This window comes from Lissotriton vulgaris, chromosome 3_1, assembly GCF_964263255.1.
Source record: "Lissotriton vulgaris chromosome 3_1, aLisVul1.2, whole genome shotgun sequence".
Lineage (NCBI taxonomy): Eukaryota > Metazoa > Chordata > Amphibia > Caudata > Salamandridae > Lissotriton > Lissotriton vulgaris.
The window spans coordinates 1,645,753,942-1,645,781,150 of NC_141689.1; the positions used below are offsets into that span (position 1 = coordinate 1,645,753,942).

Consider the following 27,209-nt stretch of genomic DNA (forward strand, 5'->3'; position numbering starts at 1 on the left):
CGACTCCTCCGCAATGATGGAGGAGCGTTGCCTCACTGCCAGGCTCACAGTTAGCAAATGTAAAATAAAATGATGTTCTTTTGTTGTTTTGTTTTGCATTTGCCAGCTCTTAGCCAGTGGTGTTGGGAGGGGCGGGGGCGAGGCATGAGAGGGGGAGGAAGAGTGCTAGTGCACTCCACTCCCTAAATGCACATATGTGTTTTGACCGGCCTTCTGAGGCCGGCCAAATCACACATGCGGACTTAGGTTTTCTCCAGCCCAGCTGCATTGAGCAGCCAGGCTGGAGAAACGCCACAGACTCCTTGGTCTGAGCAGGGTGTCTTCCCTGCCTGCTCAGACCAATCCCGGCGTTGCTCTGCAGCAGGGGGATTGGATGGGAGTCTGGGTCCGAGGAGCTGCTGGGACCCAGGAAGATGAGAAATGGTGAATGTGATGCAACGCTGGTGGCCGGCAGCAAAAGGTAAATTTTTTTAAAAGGTATTTCTACCCACCTCATTGTGCAACCCCCCTACGTGACCCCACCCACCCCACCACCCTTTGTATATGGTGGCCGCCGCTGTTCGTCAGTGGCGGACCCACTGACTTCGGCCCCCGCGGTCCGCCTGCTGCTTTATGATGAGCTGGGTGGAGGTATCTGGTGGAGGGACCGTCCGCTCACGCTTCTGACAGGCTCAAGCAGCCTGTCAGTGCATCAGAGGGTTAGTAATCCCTACAATGAGGGCGAATTTCATTGTGCATGCTGCATCACCAAATGAGATGCAACACGCGCAACAAAATTAGTTTGATAGATTTAATTGTCTACTTACCTGCATTCATCCGTATTCTGGTGTTTACTTCCCCCCCACCCTGCCCCTCCCCCACCCCACGTCACCTCCCGGCAGCACTCCCAACAGGAGCCACTACTGCATTAGTACCAGTTTAACAAATAAATAACTAAATAAAGAAATAAGCAACTGAAAGATGACCAGTTAACCTCTGTTAACATATATGGCAATGTTTTAGTAAGTTTTGATCCATTTCAGCTAGAAACAAATTTCGATTGTGAAAACGTGCAGATTATGAAGCAGGTGAGGAATAAGTGGCAATTCAAGAAAGGCCATATGAGTTTGAAGAAAGCCACATATCTGCATGATTCTGGTGGCCTTGATTAAATAAAAATGTGATGAGGCAATTGTGGCATCGTGGTTCTGTGTGCATCTGTGCTTCATGACATAGCTGCGCTGATGTCATGAGGCACTGGAATCTCCTGCACATCTCCTAGAATGTTATGCTTTGTTCAGCAGGCAGTTATAACCCTACTTTGATGCTGGCTGGATGTTCACCTGTGGATGGGATCTTTATTCTGAATAAACCACAACTTATTACCTTCAACTTGTGGATCCTTATTTTACATTTGGCGACGCAGGATGGGATATATTGGAAGAAAAGATCTCAACACCTACCTCTAATTTTTTTTTTTCTAAAAAAGGAAGAAACGTTTCCACAAACTTTACTTGGAAAAAACCACAAACTTTACTTGGAATAACTTTCATGAGGTACTCCGGTGGCATTCAACTCAAGAAGATTACAAATATTTCGGTGGCATTCAACTTCATAAGAAGACTTCTCTGATGGTAAGAGAAAACAGAGTCTTTGTTTTGACTCTCACTTTTGGCTATGTTTAGCGGCGTGAGCATTGTTTTTGGACCTTCGCGATCGTCAAATTCTACATTTTCGCGCTGATTCAACGCAGCGCCCTCGATCTGCATCTTTTGAAAAAGGTCCTACCTGCCCAACGTCCTCGCGAGCTGCCTTCTTGAAAGAGAACGCCATTTCCAAGCAGCCTTTAGAGAACTTCGAAGCTTCGGGAAACAAACAAACCAGCTTCCTTCGTCTCTACGTCTTTCTGCAAAGCTTGCTGGGAAGGACGTAAGCGTGCCGCAAAGTACTCTGTGAGTCACGCTGACGTGGGCGCCATCTTGTGTTGGTCACTTTGCTGCTTTTTACTTCAGGGCACACGTATTATGCTTTTGTTGCGTTTCGTGACTCTGATCATCGGTAACATTTTCCAAATGACGCTGAAGTGTTTTATCTATTCAAGGATTGCCACATTTTCTTTGAACATATAAAGGTACTGTTTTGACTCTCGTTTTATTCTTCAAGAATTCAACCATTTATCTATCTTCTGTGACACACTCACTAGAAGCTGTTTTTGTGTGTCCTGCTACTGTGACACACACACACTAAACTTTCTCTGCACTCTTGCTGTTCTTTTGTGTGCACTTACTGTGACACACACACATATTTGACTTTTATATATTTTTTTATTATTCCTTTTTTGTGTTTGATTTCTCTTGTTCTTCTGTTTCATTAGCAATATGCAAAATGTAACTGCCCCCCCTTTCTTCTTGTCCTCACCTGGAGATCCACCTATCAGATGGAAAAAATGGCGTAAAGTGTTTGAAAGGTATGCAAGGGTATGTGGATCTAGCTTGAGTGCCGAAAGAAAGACAGCTTTACTTTTACATTGTCTGGGGGCAGAAGGACAAGAAGTATTCGATCATTTGCCTGATCTTGATGATGGTAGTTTAAATGAGTATGAGATATGTATTGCAAAACTGGATGAACATTATCTTCCTAGAGTCAGCACAATTTTAGAAAGGTATCATTTTGGTCGGAGAACACAAATGGAAGAAGAGACAATTGAGAATTATATAACAGCTTTAAGGAAGCTTGCTTCCTCATGTAAATTTGGTGCAAGTCTTGATGAGCATATAAGGGATCAGTTCATGCTTGGATGTTATATTGAAAAAGTAAGGGAGGAATTATGGCAAAAGGACGAACCCTCTTTAGAAGAAGTTCATACAATTGCAAAGAGGATAGAACATTCTATCAAGTGTGTGGAAGTCATTAAGAAAAATGGTGAGAACAAAACTACTAAAGAAATAGTGAATGTTGTAAAATCTACTCCTAGAGTAGGTGACAATCACCAGAAAGAGTCTAAAAATGAAAATGTTCCAAGCAAAATACCCTATAAAAAAAAGGAAAACAGTTTTGATTTCTCCCAAGTAAAATGTTACAGGTGTGGTAAAATGGGGCATTTTGCTGCGGATAGACAATGTCCAGGTTGGAAGGCGTATTGTGGTAAATGTAAAAGGAAAGGACACTTTACCACATGTTGTAAAGGGAGAAACTACAAAGGTAGAGTGAATGAGATATTTTATGATTTTGGAAATGAAAGTATTTCAGATGAGTACGTAGATTGTGGTCAAATCTGTATACAGACTGTAAGTGCTGAAGAAGCAAAGAATTCTCCTTCTGACGAAATTCTGGTAGAAGGTTTTCCCACAAAAGTTTTGTTTGATTCTGGAGCAAAAATCACTATTGTAGCAAAAGAATTTTTCTTGAATAAGTTGGGACAAAAGCTTGAACTGTCTCGCCCTGATATAAGGCCTTTTGGTTATGCTGGACAACCCATTAAATTACTTGGGGTTTTTGAAGGGATGATCAATTATAAGAATAGATTGATCAAAGCAAAGATTTATGTTTCTCAAAAAGGAGATAGCATAATAAGTTGGTTTGCTCTCAAGGATTTGGGCGTAATGCTTGATCCAAACTCGACACCACCTATTGTTTTAAAAGAGCCTTTTCCCTGCACCTCTCAAACTGTTTCACTGGTCTCTCAGGATTTCACTAGTGAACTGAAAATGAAATTTCCTAAAGTTTTTTCTGAAGACTTGGGGTGTCTGAATGATTATTGTCATCGTATAATTTTGAAAAAGGATGCTGTACCTGTTTGCTGCAAGGTACGAAATGTACCTGTGGCTGTCAGGGAACAGGTTAAAGCTGAACTTGACAAACTTGTCAAGGGGGGCATTATAGAAACAGTAGAGGGAACGGAATGGGTTGCTCCGATTGTTGCAGCTAAAAAATCAGACAACTCTCTTCGTCTCTGTGTTGATTTAAGAGAGCTCAACAAGTGTGTGGTTACAGATCATTATCCTTTACCCAAGATTGCGGACATGCTTATGTTACTTAAAGGTGCCAAAGTTTTCAGCACCATTGATCTAAGGTCCGCATACCATCAGATTAGGTTGGAGGAGGATTCGAAGGATTTGACGTCTTTTGTGACACCTTATGGCACTTTTAGGTTCGTGAGACTACCATTTGGCTTGGTGTCAGCCGCATCGGTTTTTCAGTGGGCGTTAGAAAAGGATTTAAAAGGTTTACAAGGCGTTAGAGTCTATCAAGACGATATTCTCGTGTTTGGCATGGATAATTCGCAGCATGATTTTAGGCTCTTTGCTGTGTTAGAAAGACTATGTGGTGCAGGTTTAACTGTCAAGATTGAGAAATGCAAGTTTAGGAAGACTTCCATAGACTACTTAGGTCACACAATCACTGAAGGAGGAATTTTACCTAAAGAGAATTTGATCTCTACCATTTCTAAGATGTGTCCCCAGAGAACAAGGAAGAGTTGATGAGTTTTTTAGGCCTTGCTGAATACTATAGCAAATTTGTAAGGGATTTTGCCTCTTTGTGTGCTAACATGAGATATTTGTTGAAGAAAGGAGTGGAATTCATTTGGGGAGAAAAATGTCAGCGCAAATTTGAAGTCATCAAAGAGAAACTAGCCTCTGCCCCGAAATTGAGCAGTTTTGATCCTTCTGAAAAATCTATCTTGATTACTGATGCAAGTTTGAAAGGTTTGGGTGCTGTACTTGTACAGAAATTTGAAGGCACCGAGAGGGTCATTCTTTTTTTGTCAAGGAGTTTAAAAGGAGCTGAAACTCGCTACTCGGTGATTGAGCGTGAAGCACTTGCTGTTTACTGGTCAGTCAAAAAGCTTAAAAACTTATTATGGGGAACTACCTTTGAGGTTAGGACGGATCACAAACCGCTTTGTGAAATTTTGAAGAAAAAGGGTATTGATGCTGTGTCTGGTAGGATCACGAAATGGGTTGTAGGGTTGCAAGATTACGATTTTGATGTAAAATACCTACCAGGAGTGGAAAACAAGGTGGCAGATGCCTTGTCTCGCCTTGTTCCTGTTTCTGAGGCTAGTGGTGAGGAAGATATTGATGAAGATGATGAAATGGTTTGTGTTGTAGAGGAGGCTGTCATTGATAAAGACAGGTGGTTGAGGATGGTTCAAGAAGATTTGATTCTTGTGGAGGTACTTAAGCTCTTGATGACAGGATGGAAGGTTAAACCTAAATCAAACGAAGGGATTGAGAAATGTTGGCATGTTAAGGATCAGCTTTCAGAGCAAGATGGTTTACTTTTTAGGGGCACTAGATTAATTCCACCTCTAGCTCTTCGGGACGAGCTTATGTCTTTAGCGCATGTTGGACATTTAGGAGTCTCGAAAACCAAGGAGATTTTGAGGAGGTCATATTGGTGGCCAAATATGGATTTGGAAGTAGAGCGTAAAATTAGGGATTGCATTGATTGTGCTCTTAGTGAGAGGGTGGCAAAACCTAAAGTCCAGCCTATGGTAATTAGGGACAGACCGAATGCACCTTGGAAAGAGGTTGGTTTGGATATTTTGGGGCCCATTGTGTCAGGTGGTTGTGAGTGGTATGTTCTTGTCCTCGTTGATTTCTTTTCAAGGTGGCCAGAAATTGCCATTACTCGTGGCATCGAGACTAAGCATGTGGTAGCTTTCTTGGCCAAACTCTTTGCAAGGGAGGGCATTCCTAACACCATCCTCACAGATAATGGTCCTCAGTTAGTGTCTAGAGAGATGGAACAATTTCTGTTAGAACACGGTATTAAACACAAAAAATCGTCTTTGTACCACCCAGAAACCAACGGTATTGTGGAGAGATTCAACCGTGTTCTTAAAGAAACTATCAGGATGGCTAAAGCTGCTGGCACAGACTGGAGGACAGATGTTTTTAAGAAGGTTAAAGTTTACAGGATATCTCCCCATGCTGTTACTGGGAGGACCCCCTTTGAACTTTTTAGATCGCGTACTCCTAATACCCTTGTGGTGCCTGCATGGGTTAATGATCTGCAACCTTGTTTTCCTGATGTGAGTGATGATTGGATGTTGCGTGAATCCTCTAGAATTGAGAATAGAAAAAGAATTGTTGATGCAAGGAATTCTGTAAAAATCACACCTGTCAAAGTGGGCGATTGGGTACTTATTAAGAATCCCTGCAAAAACAATAAGGCCCTTTCTGCTACCTTTAAGAAACCTATTTGTGTTATCAAAGTTTTTAAGAACGCCATCAAAACTGCAGATCATCGAGTTTGGAATTTGAACAGGGTGGTGGTGTTTAGACATGATCTTGTGGAGGCTTCTTGTAGTCGTCATTGTCAAACTACTAGAGATGAACCTTCCTCACTTCCTCGCAAGTCTGCTAGGGTTTCTCATTCTACTGAGTATTTAAAAGACTATGTGACTGTGTGATTTATGTTTTAATGATTACTCGTTCATTTTCATAATTTTGTTCTTGTTGTTAGAAGGGAGATGTGTAGCATCGTGGTTCTGTGTGCATCTGTGCTTCATGACATAGCTGCGCTGATGTCATGAGGCACTGGAATCTCCTGCACATCTCCTAGAATGTTATGCTTTGTTCAGCAGGCAGTTATAACCCTACTTTGATGCTGGCTGGATGTTCACCTGTGGATGGGATCTTTATTCTGAATAAACCACAACTTATTACCTTCAACTTGTGGATCCTTATTTTACAGCAATAGCCTCTAAAACATGTGGGGCCCATTCACAAAGGTAAACTTAGGCGTTTATGACTGGGAATTCTCAAGGGGCATTTAGGAGTTGTTCTATCTTTATGTCTGCACTCGGGGTGGATATCCAGCCCGAGCACAGATGATAGTACTCGAAAATGCCCTTTGTGAATTTTCAAAGTCGTAAACGTAGACGTTTGGTCCAAGTTTGGTTTGCATTGTGAATCAGGCCCTAGGTTTATAGGTATGTACAATAAAGACAGTTTCCACCCCCATGGATCTTGGCACACAATTTGACCTTGACAGAATCATAGAGTAATCACATTAACTTGGATCTGTGCCCCACTTAATGCCGGATGTTTCAATATTGTTTTGCGGTTTTAAAACGGTTGAATTCCACAATGTGGCATGAGATGTTCCCACTCAGAAGAAAGCCCGCATGTTTTTGATGGGACTGGCCACACCCCGGAGCATGGCCAAAACACAAACACCAGTTATGCTGGTTCAGAGATGCATGTGCCTGGCAACCAAAAATAGTATTTTTCTGGATTACACTGAGATGCTATGATACCTGTTTGACACTATATGGTGTCATTCCGCAGCCTAAAATTACATGTGGAGTTTACCTTTGCAAAAGTGGACAGGTCTGGTGCCAGAGGCTACCTAACTCCAGTCTGTGCACTAAATAAACAGGTGGCAGCTTAAACCATACACGTGCATCGATTTTGGTTGAGGATAGTGGATTGCCTAATTGTCATGATACTGAAAGAGAAACTGATGCATAAATATACAAGTTGCTTGTATACAGTTTGAGACGGTAAACTGAATGAACAAACCCACATAACATCAACAAAGGCATAGAAAGCAATAGACTAGACACTGTTGTCTGAAATGGAGAAATTTGAGGGAGGCACTCTCTACAGTCATAGGGCCTGATCCATAAGATTAAACCTACACTTTTAGGCAAGTTTACATTTTTCTTTTGTATTCATGGACTACGATTTACTAGTAATTGTATGACTGGGATTGGATGAAGTCCACACATAAAAAGACAGGCCTATCCTGATTTTGTATGTGTGGAGTTCTCCACCCCGAATGTTGTAGGTGGTGGGTGCTGACACTTATTTTTTAACACCTGTATTTATGTTTCATCATCAGACGGACCAAGAACTAGACAGAAAATGGAGTAAGAAAGAGAAAAAGAAAAAAAGTAAACAGGGAAAAGTGAGGAAGATGGGATGATAAGGCACCTGAAGGGTGCGTCAAAGTTTCAGGAAGTGTAGGGTAATGGATGCGGGCATGAGGCGGAATCACTACGAGGCAGTCTTGGTATTCAGCAAACCTGGCATTTCACTGTCCCGGCAATGGGCTGCTCAGAAAATATTTGGTCCTCTGAACTTATGTTTCTCAAATTCTGCACGGAGGTCTGTCATTAAAATACAGATGTTTGTTTCTGTCACTCACCTAGCAAGAATCTTGTGTCGATCATGCTGCTGGATTTTCTTTTAGTAATCTGGGCTGGATATCTATATGAAAAAAGGAAAACAGAACTTTACAAAAGAGACGATCATTGCTATAGCAATTGCACTCTGCTTATGTTTCATCCCACGCTACAGAACTATGCCATTGGCAATGGCCCACATGTGTCACACTGGCTCATCCAATCGTGAACAAATGCCTATAAATGTGAAATAACCTCCCTCCTGTGACAATGGGCTCACTCGTCAGCAATAAGATATAAATAAGAAACAGGGGCCTAACTTGGTCAGTAAGACAGGGAGAGGAGGGTGAGCTTCAGAATTTCCAACAATTCTCATAGGCATATCTTGTTAAAATACATTAAATACAAAGCAGGACACAAGGGGATGTAAGGAACAGTGGCAAGGGAGAGGAGTGTGGATTGTTTGGAGTACTTAAAACACAATTTTTTTTAAACACACCAATTTTTTTAAGGCCTTCAAAACAGAAACGAGAGAGAGAGAGAGAGAGAGTTTGACTGTGCGTTTGCGAGTTTGTGTGTTTGTGAGTCTCTCTCTCTCCATCTCTCTCTCTCTCTCTCTCTCTATATATATATATATATATATATATATATATATCGCTGCACGCTTTCTGTGTCCAACTGCGGTGTCAGAAAAAGATTGGCTGGCACACTGGTATCGTTTAACACATTTTATTCACCAAACCCCCCTCACCCCTTACAAAATATATATATATATATATATTTTTGTTGCTTTTTATTGTTTTTTTTTGTTTAGGTGTATAACACCCGAAACACCCCCACATAAGCTACGACCCTGTTAACAAAACCCACATTGATGAGGCCAAATGTGATTGTGGATCACATCAATTCTGTTTAAATGGGTTTTTGAGTGAACATGTTCAGAAATGTGCAGACGAAACAATGTGTTATTCATCACTCTTGTTTGCAGTAATTGTGTCTTAATGTCAGTTAATAGTTAAAATAGTGTTAGTTAGTTAATGTCCGTTAAATAAGTAAATTAGTGCAAGTAGTGAAATGTTTGTGAGGTAAATATTTAAACTGTCTAGTAGCAGAGACCTCCCATGAGGCACATATTCCAATGCATTATTCAGGCCATGCCACTCCTCCCAGGAGACTGCAGTAGGAGGCTGCAATGAGAGAACATATGAGTTTATTTTCTCTAACACTCTATTTGACATGTTTCACTTTTGTATAAGCAGACTCCTTATATGTGCAATGTACACCATGCAGCGGCAGCCGGCTTGCCTAAGCGCGGGGAGGCGGGGTAGGGTGCAGCAGTAAGGGAAGTCGGCAGAAGACGGAATAGGTGTTATATATTACTGTACTGGGGTGAATGTATGACATTGTTCTGCATTCTGTCCATCAACTGTGGTTTTTGCAATTGTCACCCCGAGTGGGATGGGTATGCTCAGACGTGAGTCCCATGCACTCCACACCACTGGATTCAAGCAAGCCGGGCTGAAGACGGCTGGAATGCCAGAAACCAGTCCTCGGAAGCTTGATTCCGGTCCAGGGAAGGCATGGCTTGGCAGTTCGGGCTGGACTGTTGCCATGAGGCACAGGTTCAGACTGATTTGCGTATGGCCATGTTTGAACTGGGGTGGTGTGGAGTGCAAAAAATCAATGGATTTAGGCCCAGATCTCTGTACTGGGGTGAATGTATGACATTGTTCTGCATTCTGTCCATCAACTGTGTTTTTTTAATTATACCTATTCCATTGTTTGTCGGCTTACCCCCTCCCGCCCCACCACACTTACCTGACGCGGCTGCAGCTAACACCGTTGGAGACACTGTGGTCTAAGGAGAAAGGGCGTAACGCAGACCTTGCAGTCCCTGCGGCACAGGAAGGCTCACTCTTCCAGGGCCACATTCAGCTTAAAGCCTGTGGATAGCTGTGAGATGTGTGAGTCCCAGGGGATTCTCATAACATTTGCGGGTGGAGGGGAAGAATAACTTTGCATTACATCACTGCTGAGGTATCCCTCACAGCTTTCATACTCTACCTCAATGGGTCTTAAGACTAAATAATCGCAGCATGTGGGCAAGTGGGAAGCTGGGACGATAATGTAGGTATTAAAGAGGGCAGTATCAGCTGCGGCACACATGCCTGAGTGGAGCTTGCAGGGGAGAGAGCGGTCGTGCCTCATTCAAGGCACAGTTTATGACTGAGATGCAGTGGCGTTGGAAGGGGAGTGCGGTGGGTGCGGTCTGCCCTTGGTGTCATCACTAAGGGGGGTGACAAAATGGCACTAAGGGGGGTGACAAAATGACAAAAATATGTGTAACTATCTTTCTTTTCCCTCATTTTAATCATTTCAATGTGGGCGGGGGGTGACAAGACATTTTCTGCACCGGGTACCACCTGACCATGCTTCGTTACTGCTGAGATGCCCTTCTAGCATGTTCATGCTGAAGCACTACAGAGTTAGCAGTAGGTAGTGGCCATCTCACAGGTTAGAAGCAGGAGCAGAGTAACCGTGGACAGATGCATAGCCTTAGAATTCCTTTGTTGAGAAATGGGTAGTGGAGCCAGTGGTATTCACAGGATAATGCAGAGTGTGAGAGGACATGAAAATGCAGTCACTGGAGTTAGCGTCTGAGGCATGGGCATCACCAAGGACTGCTAATCTAAGCTGCTAAGGGAGCCAAAGAGTGGACCACAAGGCCCAACAGTGGCCAATTAACATACAACCTTAAAAATCTGTTTGAGATCATAACTGGGGCACTTATAGTGGTAACAGACAGGATGTGAACACATTGGCTCGAGACCATTGTGTGCAGAAAGTGAGATTTCAGAGGTTTGGAAAACACATTGGGGCATATTTACAAGCCCCTATTGCCATGGGAATGTCACTTTTACAACGTTTCTGTGGCGATAGGTGATTCACCTTATTTACAAGGCACCATTAAGCCACTTAACATGGCTTAACGTTGCCTTGTAAATAAGGCCCCCTTTCACGCTATGCTTAGCGTGAAGGGGGCAGGCAATGGGTGTTGCTGTGGGTGTTCCATCCGCAAAACACCTATTGATTCTGACGCTGTCCCCTATTTACAAGGGAGGCGTAAAAGGAGGCAGCACTAGAATTAAGACCAGGGAAAACTTGGTCTTACCCTGGCGCAATAAGGAGAAATGTCCTATTACTTACCAGTAATCTTCATTACGTCTGGTCCTGTTGTCCTCGTCTCATTCCTTAAAAAGTGGAGATGACCATCTCCGCAACAGAAAATAAGAACAGGAGCATGCTGAGATACCAAACCCACTCCCTCCCACTTGGAGTACATAAGTCGTACCAACCCAGCATGCAGCCTGAAAATACCAAGCCAACAACCGGAAAGCCGGCCACCAGGGAGGGAGGGGCGTAAGGAATGGGAAGAGAACAACGGGACCAGGATGAAGATTACCGGTAATTAATAGGACATTACCCCCAGGTCCCTCCTGTCCTTGTCCAATTCCTAAACAAAGTGGAGAATACCAAAGCAGACAACCCAGCTTTTCTGGACTCCCACCAATGCCAGGGGCACCAGACCGAAAAACGGCACCCCACAGGAGCAAAATGAGCCCACAAGAAAGGAGAAAAACGCAGGCAGGAGCACACAACCAACCATGCCCCCAACCAGGCGGACAGAGCAGAGACCCCAAAACCAGCAGAGGACGACCAGCAAAAAAGCACAAGAACCCCCCAGGCAAGCCAGAAGGAGGCCCCACATGCAGAGCCAAACCCCAAAGGAACAACCAGAGGGGCCAAAACATAGCCCCACCACCAGAACGACCAAACGGAGCCCAGGAGAAGTGGAAGCGGCCCAACAGAGCAACCAAGCCAGGAAGGGAAACAGACCAGGAAGAAAGCATGAAGGGCGAAGCTCACGGCCCCAGGCACTATCAGGCAGCCACCCTACCAGGGACCAAACAGCCCAAACCAGGCCAACAGCCAAGAGCCGAGGAGAACAAGCCGCACAGGGTGGCAGGGCCAAAGGCCCAGGAAGGAACACAGCAAGACAGAAAGCGCACCCCCCAAAACAGGGAACAAGGTAACCCACAGGCACAAGAACCACAAAGGACCATACCAGAAAGAGAGGTTGAGGAAGATGAAACCAAAGAGGCACATCAAGCCAGAGAGCAAGGAATGACATGACCAACCACAGGACCAAGCCCAACACACCAGGGGAAGCCACCAGCAGAGCCGTAAAGACCAAAGAGGGCAGAACCGGACAAGAAAACAGCCAAGAGAAAAGGGGGGCAGGGAACTCATGCAAGGCCCCCTCCAGCCGACAACAGCAGCAACATTGAACCCGGAGGCACAGAAATACACATAAGGCCCACGCCACAGGGCAGGAACGACCAGCGGCCAATCCCAGCAGAGATAGCGAAGAGCCGCAGGTACAAAAAGTCTGCCACACCGGGAGAAGAACCCAGGGCACAGGGACCAGACAAGCGGCCAGGCCCGAGGCACACCCCCAAAGTTGGCGACACTGGGACATGAAACCCAGCAACCTACTCAGGGAGGGCAAAGAAGGGCAACCCAAAGCAGACCCAGACAAACCCAGGGCACAAATAAGAAAGACAACAACAGGGACCAAACAAGGAACCGGGGAAACCAAACTCCAGAACCGGGAAGGAGGAAATGCCACCAAGCAAGAGCCGAACCACCCGCCAGGAGGATAAAGGATGACACTAAGGAACCACCGAAGGCAAACCCCAAGAGGTGCTGCAGAAGGGCAAAACAGTAAGGACCAACATGAAGGCCAACATCCTAACCCCACAGGTGACCCACAAACATCCAAGAAGCCAGCCGGAGATACCGGCAGGCCAGCCAGCCAGGAGGCTCCCAACATGTCGCTACCAGGACCCAGAAGGAGAGGCAAAAAAACCCCAACCAAAAAGGGGCACAGGGAAAGGCACAGCAGCCAACCACAGCCAGGCCACCCAGAGAGGAGAAGCAGCAGGAAGACAGGGAGGCAGCCCAGCAGCCCACACAACGGCTGCAGTGCAACAGCCAGCTACAAAGGAGCGGCACAAGAAAGGACAGAAGATCACTCTAGGACCGAGAACACCAGGGCCAGAACCACCAGGCACCAAGAGGCATAACGAATGTCAAAAGCCCAAGAGAATGAGTGGCCTGGAAAGGACCCAAGCAGGGACCAAAAGAGGACTCCAAAGCAACAAAGACCCCACAGCACAAAGCCAAACACATCCAGGCCGAGAGGCACCTCAACGACCCACACGTACAAGCGAACGGGAGGCCAAACACAGGAACCGCAAGGGAAAACCTAACAGAGGCAGAGCCCAGGCCTCAAAGCACACCGGAACAACCCAGGCACTGGAAACCAAAGGAGAGGAGCCCGGAGAAGCCAGGGGCGTGGAAACAGACTCAAACAATGGGAGAACCAACAACCAGAGCCAACAAGACAACAAGGGCCACAGATAGCACAGGCCAAAAGCAGCCCACACAGGAGTGAGAAAACAGCACAGACCAAACGATAGGCCTCCAAAGGGAAAAGTCCAGAGCCCCAGACCCGAGGCAACGCCAACCACAACCCCAAGGCAGAAAGAGAGAAGCAGGAAATTGCAAAGCAGCCCACACACCAGAGGAGGCCGAAACCCAACACCCATAACTCAGGGAAAGGCAACAGCAGACCGGCGGGGCACAGGAGCCGAGCACCCGAGGAACAAGGGGCCACCCAAGGCAGAGACCAAGGAAGACCAACGACACCCAGCCACCACAGGAGGCAAAGGGAGCGGCAAGCAAGAAGCAAAGCCCAAAGCACACCAAGCCACCAAGAGAAACACAAGAGGGGAGAAGGAAACCACAACCGGAACTAAACTCCAGCAGGCAACACCATGCGGCAGCAGGCGAGAAGCAACCCAGCCAACTCCAGCCAGACCCCACCAGGGGCACAACCAGCACAGCCCCAGAGCCAACAGCCCAACAAAGCCAAAGATCCACCAGGACAGGGGGAGGGCGCAACAGCCCCCCCTCTACTCATGGAAAACAAGGGGGGAGGACCCAACAAACCCGCTGAAGGGCAAGAAGAAACCAAACACCCCCAGCACGGGCCAAGCAAAAGCACCCGGAAGGACGCAAGAAGCGCCCAACGGCGAAAACCGCAGGCAGGCACCCAGACAGGGATTCACCAGGCCTGAACCCACAGAAGGGCAGGAACCAATGGGCGGAAGGGCAGCAGGCAGCCGAAGGAAGCCCAAGAATAGCAAGGCACCAGGACCCAAAAAAAAGGCAAAAATGCCCACAAGCAGCCAGTGATGACCAGAGCACAGCACAGCCAGTGATGACCAGAGCACAGCACAGCACAGGCCACAGCAACAGGCAAACCCAGGTGGACCCCGAACGAGGCACCAACCAGGGACGAACATGAGAGAACACATGCCACAGGGCAGGACGGCCGGAGGCCCGGAGAATAGAGCAAAGAGGCCACAAAAAGAAGACAACAATCCCCGGGAGAGACTGCACCCAAGCGTTTCACGGCCCAGCAAGCAGACACCACACCAGGTACTAACCAGGGCCGACCTGGCCAAACCACAGAGCGGGCTGCAGGAGGATCAGAAGCCAAGGCTGCAGGCCAGCACAGCATGAGAGCACAGCAAGCAAGAACCCTCTAGGCGGCACGCACCAGGGGGATAGGCCAACAGTAGTCCCACAGTGACCGACGCCCAGCCAGCTTCACAGAACCTTCTTCACTGTGAGTACCCGGCTGGGTCCTCACGTGAGTCCAATTCTCCTTCCTTTTTCACTACACATGGGACACGTCACAATCACTTAAGCTGCTCCCTTTAAGATCAAGATGTTCCCACATTAAAAGTCCTGAAGAGACACCGCATCCATAGGAGGGTTGAAACGTAGTCGACAAGTTTACAGAAAGGACCATTACACAGCCAGTGTCACCATACACCCAGGCTCTTCACTATGCATTCTTAAATGGTCGCTTCTTGTATTTATGGAAACCTCTTTTTAAAGTGCTCACTGTATATAGTCACTTATGGTTCCATGTTTCACTTGGGAACACATCGCACAAAGTATACCGCTTTTTGAATTTAAGAAAGTGTTTTATACCATCTTTTTGTATATCTATAAAAACGTCAAATGAACAAACTGTGCAAAGAAACCTTTTTTGCCGCTGACATTACCTGGTCCCTTACAAACTTATAGCCATTATGCATGCATATTGCTTAAATTGCTTGTTTATTTTTTCACTGAAACCGTTGTGTTCCAATATAAAATTATTACCCTGGTTCTTTGTGAGTAGGGTTTCCCTGTCTTCAGTAGTGGCCTCAGGCTTTTTTACCATGTCATATAGGGAATAATCAATGCAAGAAAACGCCCTCTACTTTGTTTGTACTGTCCAAAGAGGGCAATTTTGGAGGCCATAACCAGAGCATGATACAATATGTATCTGTATACGTTGTTTAGATTAATATAGCATTATTGCCCACTCTATAGCAGCATTGACGTTCTTTACGGGGATATCCTGGAGGTGACATATTCTCAACACCTCCACCTCCTCAGTAGGATTTTGATCATTCCTCACCGCTTGTGAACCCATTTAGTGTCGCAATTACTTAGGTCGAAATATTACATGTCCTGATGATGATCCTATTATTCAGAAAAGGATCGAAATGTTGTCGAAAATAAACAAAATCCAGATTGCATTGATTCATTGTATATCTTATGAGCTGCATCACTCCAAATGCAATTGTGACAAAAACAGTGCACTGTCTTGTCACACGTTTGACACTTTTGCCTGAGCATATACTTTATTCGATTCATAACACTTTGTTCACAGAACACTGCAGTACATAGTTTTGGAATATGTTTTATTCATGACGGATTGTTACATATCAAAAACATTGTTTTGATTTGCATGTTGTTTAGCATTTGCATTACCGTTTCGATCTAGGGACCACTGTTGTTTCATAATAGTCATACATTTTTAAATCATGGTCAGAGAAATATTCATGACACAACTCGTACCTGTAATGCTATGGTGAAAGTTACACTAAAGTAGACCACTGTAAATCAGAGGAATTGATTCGTTACAAACCTTTAGAAAGGACAAGAAAATTATATATATATATATATATATATATATATATATATATATATATATGAACAATCCACAAATCTGCCAATAAGCAAGGTCGCGCACTCAAGGAGATTCTGCCAACAGTTTTTATTCACCGGATTTCGCTACGCGTTTCGACACACAGAGTGTCTTGATCACACGATAACATTACCTCGTGAATGAACATTTTAAATACACAGTGAAAAATGTCAAGAGTGGTAAACATAGAAGATGTGCATTTCTCCTCAATGCATACCAAGTAGAAACAAGTCGGCCATATTGGAATGGATACATTGCAAGGTAAAACATGATTAATACTCAGTTATATCAATGCAGAATTAGAAAAGTAATTGCAAACTTAGGTAAAACAAACAAGGATTTCATTGCGTCTAATTTGATACAGAACAGCACAAGTAATGATGCTGAACGAGGTGGCCTGTTTCAGACATAAACGGATCAATGACCGCTATACAAAGAAAACATATTACTATACTGGTGATTATTGGAATACTACTAATCGGGGTAAAAGAGAACCCAGTGGTCCGTTACCCTAATGATATTCATTTCATAATTCCCAAGTAGGAGCAATTTTCATTCCAAAAATATATATGTGCATTCGGTCTAGTGCCTTATTGTCTGAAAATTTGGTACCGAGGCGAAAATATTCTCGCAACCATCTATGTAAACCAGGAATTGTAAAGGTTCAAAAAAGGAGGAAAAAAGTGCCCAAGGTGAGAGTCTTATCTTTAAGCAGAGTGACGTGATCTCTTCCATTCAACCTGGAGTAGGGAGGGGCCGTGGTGAAGTGAAGAAGTGAGTGCAGTCCCCCATCCTACTCTCCTGAAAGAGATATAACATAAACAAGATTAAAATGTTTTAAAATATATACCAAAGTATATCTGATACACAAATTATATGCAAGATATTGGATTAGAGATCAACTATAGACAGTGGAACATGATGGCTGTCCTGCAATGAACCAAAGATCAAGCAAAAATAACAGTCACAGTATGCATCTATTATTCATTATGTAGATGAGTTGCCAGTTCCTCATCCATATTGTGCCCCCCCGGGTGTCTAGTCTCGAGCTCCATGATCCACCTAGATTCTCTTTTGCGCAAGGCCAGTTCTCTATTACCACCACGTTTACCCATATTCACTTGTTCTACTGCGTAGTATCTAAGCAAGGAATTGTTGGAATTGTGGGAATCCTTAAAGTGTCTGGCTATGGGATATTTGTTATCCAAATTGGTGATAGCTCTTAAATGTTCGAGAACTCTCTTTTTGGCCATGCAGGTGGTGCTACCAACATACCTGATGTTACATGGGCATTCTAGAACATAGATGACATAATTGGTGGTACATGTGAGAAATTGTTTGATCTTTCTGTGTTCAGAGGTACCAGGGATGGCTATGTCTTTGACCATGACACTGGCTTTACATGCTCGGCAATACCCATGTGGGCATTGCCGAGCATGTAAAGCCAGTGTCACCTGCATGGCCAAAAAGAGAGTTCTCGAACATTTAAGAGCTATCACCAATTTGGATAACAAATATCCCATAGCCAGACACTTTAAGGATTCCCACAATTCCAACAATTCCTTGCTTAGATACTACGCAGTAGAACAAGTGAATATGGGTAAACGTGGTGGTAATAGAGAACTGGCCTTGCGCAAAAGAGAATCTAGGTGGATCATGGAGCTCGAGACTAGACACCCGGGGGGGCACAATATGGATGAGGAACTGGCAACTCATCTACATAATGAATAATAGATGCATACTGTGACTGTTATTTTTGCTTGATCTTTGGTTCATTGCAGGACAGCCATCATGTTCCACTGTGTATAGTTGATCTCTAATCCAATATCTTGCATATAATTTGTGTATCAGATATACTTTGGTATATATTTTAAAACATTTTAATCTTGTTTATGTTATATCTCTTTCAGGAGAGTAGGATGGGGGACTGCACTCACTTCTTCACTTCACCACGGCCCCTCCCTACTCCAGGTTGAATGGAAGAGATCACGTCACTCTGCTTAAAGATAAGACTCTCACCTTGGGCACTTTTTTCCTCCTTTTTTGAACCTTTACAATTCCTGGTTTACATAGATGGTTGCGAGAATATTTTTGCCTCGGTACCAAATTTTCAGACAATAAGGCACTAGACCGAATGCACATATATATTTTTGGAATGAAAATTGCTCCTACTTGGGAATTATGAAATGAATATCATTAGGGTAACGGACCACTGGGTTCTCTTTTACCCCGATTAGTAGTATTCCAATAATCCCCAGTATAGTAATATGTTTTCTTTGTATAGCGGTCATTGATCCGTTTATGTCTGAAACAGGCCACCTCGTTCAGCATCATTACTTGTGCTGTTCTGTATCAAATTAGACGCAATGAAATCCTTGTTTGTTTTACCTAAGTTTGCAATTACTTTTCTAATTCTGCATTGATATAACTGAGTATTAATCATGTTTTACCTTGCAATGTATCCATTCCAATATGGCCGACTTGTTTCTACTTGGTATGCATTGAGGAGAAATGCACATCTTCTATGTTTACCACTCTTGACATTTTTCACTGTGTATTTAAAATGTTCATTCACGAGGTAATGTTATCGTGTGATCAAGACACTCTGTGTGTCGAAACGCGTAGCGAAATCCGGTGAATAAAAACTGTTGGCAGAATCTCCTTGAGTGCGCGACCTTGCTTATTGGCAGATTTGTGGATTGTTCATTGAAAGTTTCGGCTAGGGTTTGCCGATTTTCGCGCCACCTGACGACGGGAGGAGGTACCCAGCAAAACCCAGTGTGCTTGGAATATATATATATATATATATATATATATATATATATATATATATATATATATATATATATATATATATATATATATATATATATATATATATATATATATATATATATATAATATATATATATATATATATATATATATATATACACCCTAAATCAGGCATATTTGTGGTACTATTAGTAGTAGTGGTTAGCATACAACATTTTGTGACTTGTGGAAGGTTGGACATACGTATACCATATTAGCGCCTAGCAAATGGCTTGCGCTTCCATAAATTCGAATAATCATTGTAATCAATAACCTAGTAGGGACTTTTATAATTAATACCCTAATACCCTTAAAAAAGATGATACACAGTTGTCATTTGATTCTGTAGGGTCTTTCTTTGCTACCCATATTTGAAACACCTTGGTGATTTTCGTTAAATAAAATGTTGAACATTTTGTATTCTACACAAAGAATAAATAGAATGAGCAGAGATTTAGCAAATACAAAAAAATGGATGACTAACATACAGTACAATCGCTTTAATGTAATAGGTTTGGTTAGGGTGTAAGTAGCCATGCAGATAATTTAGGTTGATTTCCACATGTCCTCTAAAATTGTCTGGTTGTCTGAACTATGGTTCAGTGTTTTTTTCAGTTTTTATTCCTAAGGGTATTTGAGTATTGAGCGAAATCTAAGAGCCTTCACTCAAGTAAATGTATAGAAGGAATGGTATTAGGATGAGGACACAGGCCTCAATGACTGCAAAGTCTTTTCAGTCAACGCAGAGGACACTTGGATATGGATTAATAACTGAATAGAAAAATGCCATATTAATATGCTTATAAAGATGTGCAAAGTATGTTGGCTGTGTATGATTGATGACATTCTTAACAATAACTATGAGGGAAATGCCTAAACTCTTTCAAGACATTATTTATTATGCTACGTCTGGTGGAAGGTATAAAGATGTTTCATTCTTCAAAACAGATCATAAAATTATTTAATTAAGGTGATATTCAAGCGTTCCTGAAAAATAGGGGTCGAATTGAAAAACATTGGAAAGTCTTTGGAGTTTGCCTCAATAAAAAATGTGTGCTTTTAATACTCTGTGATTTGGGTAGTGGTGTAGGGAGACAGTGACGCTACTTTTTATTAAGCTCAGGGCAGGACCACGAAGGGCAGTGTGGAATTTTATTTCTCACATATTGCAGTGCCTATGGCATTACTTACCCTATGTTGTTAGAGGTACGCACTATAAACATGAAAGAAAGACGACTTTGTGTGTTTGTAGTGGAAGTAAGAGCAAAGCAATGTAAACATCAAAATCTATCTTCCTGGTATACTTGGAGTATGACCATGGGTGCTATAAAGTTTGCAAAAAGACTGCTTTGTTTGCCAAAAATACAAAGATAAAGATCCTACTCATGATATTACAGAATGTAGCATGTAGTTGTGCTACGTTTCATGCACTTGGATGAGTATTAGTATTATTGAAGAAGGAATACCTTCTTTGTTGTAAGCTCACTTCCCTGTGAGAGCCTGCACTTCCTCTGAGGCTTTGCTAATTTTTAGCTCAAACTCTCTGGTTGCGTAAGACATACTGTGCGATTACCATGAACATACAGGGGCTCACTGCTTGCTCATTGCATACAATTGGTCGGTTACTGTCACTCATATTCACCTACTTCTTATTTTATGGATTTCCATATTCCGCTTGTTATTCTTGTATCTGTCCCTCCCATGGAGCATAGCCTCTTTACTAACTTTCTGATAGTGACCGACTGGCTTCTATACTTCCAATGCATATTTTTAGGGAACTGCTTGTAGTTTAAGCACTCCATGAGAGCGCATTAGTTTTCTAGCTGCCTCCCTAATGTGCTTTTCTAATCCCTCTCCACATTGCTCTCTCGTTCATGTGCTCACCTTGCCCACCGTACTCGTGTTGCTCTCTGTCACCCATATGCTCCACCAGCACTCTGCTTTGCCATCTTCTCCTCATGATTTTGCCCTGTTTTGTCTCCCTCGCATTACTTCTTCACCCACCTGTTGTGTTGCTTCCCTTAACCCCCTTCCAAGCCTGCTCCTGTAACTCGTTCATGTTTTTTTTTTAACGCTACATTTTTTAAAAAACAACATTTGCATTACTGTTTTTATTTACTGATCCATCTCAGATCTTTAAATAAAAAGAAAAGATGCCTGTGATGCATACTTGTTGAACGGATGTATGTCGTTACAACGCATACTTTTACAAAGCATACCTTTACAAAGCATTTTTTACACCGCAACATCCATTACAACGCATTCCATTACAACGCATGCCATTACAACGAAATCTTTTAAACTACCTTTACAACGCATTCCACTACAACACATACTACATTTACAACGCATACCATTACAACGCATACCATTACATTGCATGTATGGTAAGTATTGGATAGTGTAGGGGTAAAATTACTATTCTAACTCCAGGGGGTGCAACAGTAGGGTAAGTATTGGATAGTGTAGGGGTGAAAATTACTATTCTAACTCCAGGGGGTGCAACAGTAGGGTAAGTGTTGGATAGTGTAGGGGTTAAAATTACTATTGTACCTCCAGGGGGTGCAACAGTAGGGTAAGTATTGGATAGTGTAGGGGTAAAAATTACTATTCTAACTCCAGGGGGTGCAACAGTAGGGTAAGTGTTGGATAGTGTAGGTATGTGTTGTAATGGTATGCGTTGCAATGACTGCGTTGTAATGGTTGTGTTGTAATGGCATGCGTTGTAATGGATGTTGTATTGTAAAAGTTTCGTTGTAAAGGTAGTGCATTGTTAAAGTTGCGTTTTAAGTGTTGTTCCCCTTGTTGAACACATGCACGCAACCACCAAATGAGGTGACGGCTACATCATCATGTATTTTTCGAATCCCTGCTGGCACGCAGCCACGATGTAATTCAGTGTGGTTAAAAACATTGACAACACCAATAGGTCTCTTAGGCTACACCTATTTGCTTTACCAATGTCTGCTACAAAAGCACTAACAGTTCACAACAAGGACCTGTCCACCATTGCAAGGCTTGAAATGATTTTAAATAAGGCAAATGTTGTCTGGGCCCTAAAATCCACCTTCAAGTTCATGGCAGAATTTGAGACCCGAAAACAACCCAAGAATATTTGTGAATTTCATGGTTTCTGGCTAAGGAAGGAAAACATGTATGAGTCAACTTCTTGCCATTTCAACCAGTCCTAGGTACAAAAACAAAGGTGATATGTTAGCTTGGGTAAAAATAGACTGTTGAAAACATAACTCGAGAGGTTCAGTAAGGAGAAAAATATATATGCCGAATGCCTGACAATAGGAAAAGTAACAGGCAATGGGTATAACATGTATAATTAACGTGTGTTGTCATGAAAATATTTGGAAAGTGTTTCACAAATTGGGGCAATATTAGGCACCGGTGAAAATAGCTTTGGGCCAGCATAATTAGAGTGATTTCAGTCAGTTTGTTACTCTTATATGGGTAATTACACCCTTACGTCACATTGCGTAATTGCACTCCATTCACAGTAAAAGTTTACTGTGAATGTAGTGTTTGTGGTAAACATTTAGGGCTGTATTACGATGTCAGTTGGATACAACCCCCTAAACATAGGTTGGCGGTTCCGCCAGCAGAATTTGGATGCAACCACCATACGGTTGGTCAGAAACATCCATTTTACAATTGTTTCTTGCGAGGCGGGTGGAAAAGGTCCCCAGCACAAGCTTCAGTTGTAGAATGGATGTTTTTAAACATCCCTGCATCCTACGGCAGGCACCAAGCAGTGCTTACCACATTGTTCAGGGATGTTTAAAGGAATGCACCGTAAGAAACCGTCACTGGAGTAATTCGAGCCGAGAAACTGTCATCCTATATTTCAGCTCCCTTTCTTGGCCAAGGCTGCTGAATCTCACGTAAATTATATCCTTACAAAGTTTGTCAAACTCAACGAAATACTGGACCCTTCACAGATATCTTCAGATCCCGAGCACCGAATCTGCTTTGTTGGCTGTGACAGAGCAAATTCGAAGTAGCCTTGACCACGGAAATTCTGTAGCCTTAATTCTTCTTGATTTAAGTGCCGCGTTTGACACGGTCTCCCATGTGATTTTATTGCGCCGTTTGCAGGAGATAGGGATAAGGGGGAGGGCCTTAGCCTGATTTAGATCTTTCTTGGAGGGCAGAACTTTCCAGGTCACAGTGCCACCTTACAGCTCTTGGGAGTATGCTATTCACCACAAGGTACCACAGGAATCAATATCGAACCCTCTGCTCTTTAATATCTATATACAACCCTTAGCAGTGGTAGCAAGAAACAGAGGGTTGTCATTAGTGTCATACGCTGAAAACACCCAATTGTTATCTCCTTCTCCAAGAAATGTACAAATAATCTTGTTAAATTCAAAGAGTATCTGCTGGTCATCGCAGATTGGATGACTACAAACTGCTGCAGTTAAACGCCAATAAGACCGAAATACTGCTGTTTGGAAAAGACAGTGATTTGTGGTCAGAGCAATGGTGGCCAGTCAAGCTGAAACCTGCACCCATGCCGAAAGACGCAGTAAAAAATCTTGGAATATGGATTGATCATGGACTTTCGTTTGAAACTCAATCCAAATCAGTTGCAGGGACCTGTTTGTGACCCAAAAATTCATCAAACAATTGTTCAGGCCACGATCTTATCGAGGCTGGACTACGGTAATTCCCTTTACCTAGGCGCGAATAAATCCAGTATTCAGCGCCTTCAAAGAAAACAAAATACGGTTGCTTGTATACTTTTGGCGATCCCTAAATCTTGATCTGTGTCCAAGTTTCTGCCAAAACTACACTGGCTGCCTGTTAAAAAAAGAATCCAGTTTAAGGTGCTGTGTGTTGCTCACAAAATCCTGACCCAACAAGCACCTCCTGTCCTGGCACATATGCTATCACAGTACGATCCAAGCCGCTGCTTACGTTCAGCCAACCGGATGTTAGCACTTACCCCTCGCATTCTAAGAGCCAGAGCTGGAGGATCCTCTTTTAAGGTCTTAGCAGTTAGACTCTGGAACTCTCTTCCGGTCTCCATCAGTGGCATTCAGAATCACCCAGCATTTCATAAAGCCTTAAAGACCTGGCTATTCCCAGCTTAATTCACCTGTTTTCTGCTGCCTTTAGTTGTGTGTACCTGGGTAGTGCTGGGATGCCCCGTTGCTGGGGCAGCCATGCGCTTTATAAATCCTTGAATAACATAAAATAAAATAAAATAAATACATAAATAAGTGCCTCCCAGGCCTATAGTGGAGAGCCAGGGGGGAAGAAGGCCTTGCTAGTGGCCCCCAAAGTCACTTTCCGCCTGCCTTTTCATGACGGGTGGACCGCCATGAAAGGACAGGTGGAAAACAACTTCATCATTATGGGATTATGAGTCCTTCCAATGCTCCGACGGGCTCATGAGCCATTCGGAAGCGCAGCAGAATTCCCCCAACCGCCGTTTTGTAATACGGGAGTCGGAGAGAAACCATCGATGTCGGGCAGAAAACCTCCAAGTACCTGTTGGATGGCTTTCCAACTGACATAAAAATCTGGCCCACAATGTCAACACATAGGAACAAAAAGACCAACACAGCATGACCAGCTGTTTTTCAGAGATTTGCTTGTTGCACCTTTTTAGCGAGAAATGCTTCCTCGCATCCACTTTGGACGGAAGGACGCATTTTGCAATAAAATGCAGCACCAAAATACAGCTTTAAATTCTGCATAATTAAGCATAATTGTGCGTACATTTGTTGAAATTTCACATAATTTCGCAAAAACAAATTACACTAATTACACGCACGTCTAGGCAAAATGGAGTTCTCCAAGAAAGTTTGGATGCAGAGAAATGGGAGCTCCCAGCAACGGTGTGCCCCTGAAAGGCACTGTGGCGCCTAAACATTGGCTGCATTAACCTTATCGATGCTGGTGACGGAACCACTCCATCACCAGCAACGGACGCGTTGTGCTGTTGACGGAGTGGTTCCGTCACGGCCCGACGCCGCGCCTGCGCTGCACTGATTTCGCACCTGCGAGGCGCGCTCTATTGAGCGGGAGGGGCTGACGGAAACACTCTGTCACAAGCCCAGCGCGCCCGAGGCTCGTGATGGAGTAATTCCGTCACGAGCATGGCGGCGCTGCGCGGCCCCACCTCCCCTTTAGCGCTGCGGCGGAATTACCGAAACAGCCAAGGGGTTAAAAGAGAAGACAGCACGTTCTTGAAATGGCTGTCGTGAGTCCACAGTGGCCTCTGAAGTTTTTTATAAGATGCCCCTCCTTGGGAGTGGAGAGATGTGCAGCGAGAGGCTCGAGGCAGAAGATGTTGTCTCAGCGGAAGGATAGATTCTCCACAATGCACCTAAATGAGATGTGAGACGGTCTCCAGTAAGGCAGAATTTCACAGATGAACCAAACAGAGCAAGCCCGGGGGAAATGAGATGAAGAGAGAATATGCATGATCTCATCTCTGGGAAAGAGGTCAATGAATATGCAAGTAGCAAAAAGCACAGGAAAAGAACATGGTTATAAACTAAATGACAGACAAGGTAATGGCCCGGGTTTCTTCCTCCCGATATAAGCAGATTATAACAAAAATACATGTTTTGAAAATAAGAAGCACAGGGATCAAAGCCCCGTAGTTCTAAAGAATAAGGTAGAACAAATTAGGCTCAGCAGAAATGTCAGTGTTTGGAAAAAAAACAGAAGTATCTTATCACTGGAAAACTTGAACTGCAACAAATTCACTTCGACATTTATGTAACCCCGGTTAAAGCTCTACCTAGGCCCGGATGACGTACATTGATGTACTTCTGCACCAACATTACCAGATTACGTAAATTGCAATTGTGCTGTTCAATTTTGCTTTCCACTGATGCAAAAAAGGTACTCGCATGAACTCGCCCAGATAAAAATATATTTTACACTGCTTTTTTCGGTCCAGCTGTGCCAGGAAACGTTGGTGTAAAATAACACCATTGAAATGTATGCAATCCAGAATGAATGGTGCATTAGCACTGATATAATCCACTGCCGCTCGGCAACATGAGTTGTATTGCACGACAATAAAAGAACAATTTACAAGTCTTTTGATTCAGGAGAGAAAAATGCACAATTTCTTGCATTTTCATTAACGTTATGTGTAAAGCAACAGTATCATAATTGCATTTCTATCCATTCTATACATTTTTTACACATTTTCATTTGTTTCATGAGAATGTTCAATCAGAAAATCTCATATCCCAAACTAAGTCATTCAAAACAATTTCACATTGTGCATCCTCTTGTTTAGCCAGTCTGAGTTGGTACTCAACACAATAGATTTTTAGATTACTATGGGCCCCATTATGATGTCATCCGAAAGCTCGCCGGTGGCGTTCTGCCCGAAATCTCAGGCATCGGTCCGACCGCCTTATTATGATATGGGCGGTCTGACCGATGCCTACGGGGGTAATCCGCTCCACCTCCGATAGGCTCAAGGAGCCCGTTGGAGTGTGGGGGGGGGGGGGTCGTAATCCCCAGAATGGAGGCGGTGCCTGCTCAGTCACCGCAGTGGGGATTATGATACCCAGTTCCCACAGACTTTCCATGGTGGTCTGACCGCCATAGAAAGGCTTTCGGAAATGGACCTTGGGGACTACTAGCAGGGCTCCCATTCTCATGTGGCCTCTGCAATGAGGCCCGGGAGGCACCTATGGGGCCCCCAGACATCCATGCATGGTGCATGGATTTTAAAAAAGTGCATATTTCCTATTGTGGCTTGTGCTGCAGCCCCAGATACACTTTCCGACTGCCTGGGAGGTGGTTGCATCCTATGTAGAGAAGCTTGAGCACTGAGTCCTTGTTGGGCGGCCCCGTTTCTGACATGATACCGGTCGGACACACATTTGATCAGAGTCATAATGGGGCCCTATAAGGTGTTATGTTCTGTTTAATTAAGTTATGTGGCCAGACACAATTCTCCCATTTGCTAGGCTTCGTAGAGATGGTTCTCAAGAGTCATGGTAGGTTGCAGTCATTTTCTTTGCTAATGAAGTTTAAAATTTAGTAATGGTTCATATTAGTTCAGTGGTGAATTTAAAGGGCTTGGCCCTGCTCAGGGTATTTGTGTTGAGC

At 43.6% G+C, this 27,209-nt stretch overlaps 1 protein-coding gene across 1 annotated transcript in view; it reads right to left on the reverse strand.

The window, feature by feature from the left end:
* LINGO2 (leucine rich repeat and Ig domain containing 2) overlaps window positions 1-27,209 on the reverse strand; it is a 2,438,702-nt gene that overhangs the window by 1,708,549 nt on the left and 702,944 nt on the right. Inside the window, exon 3 of the mRNA XM_086962132.1 lies at window positions 8,140-8,201. The gene's annotated coding sequence lies outside the window, so the exon portion shown is untranslated. The remainder of the gene's footprint in view (window positions 1-8,139; window positions 8,202-27,209) is intronic.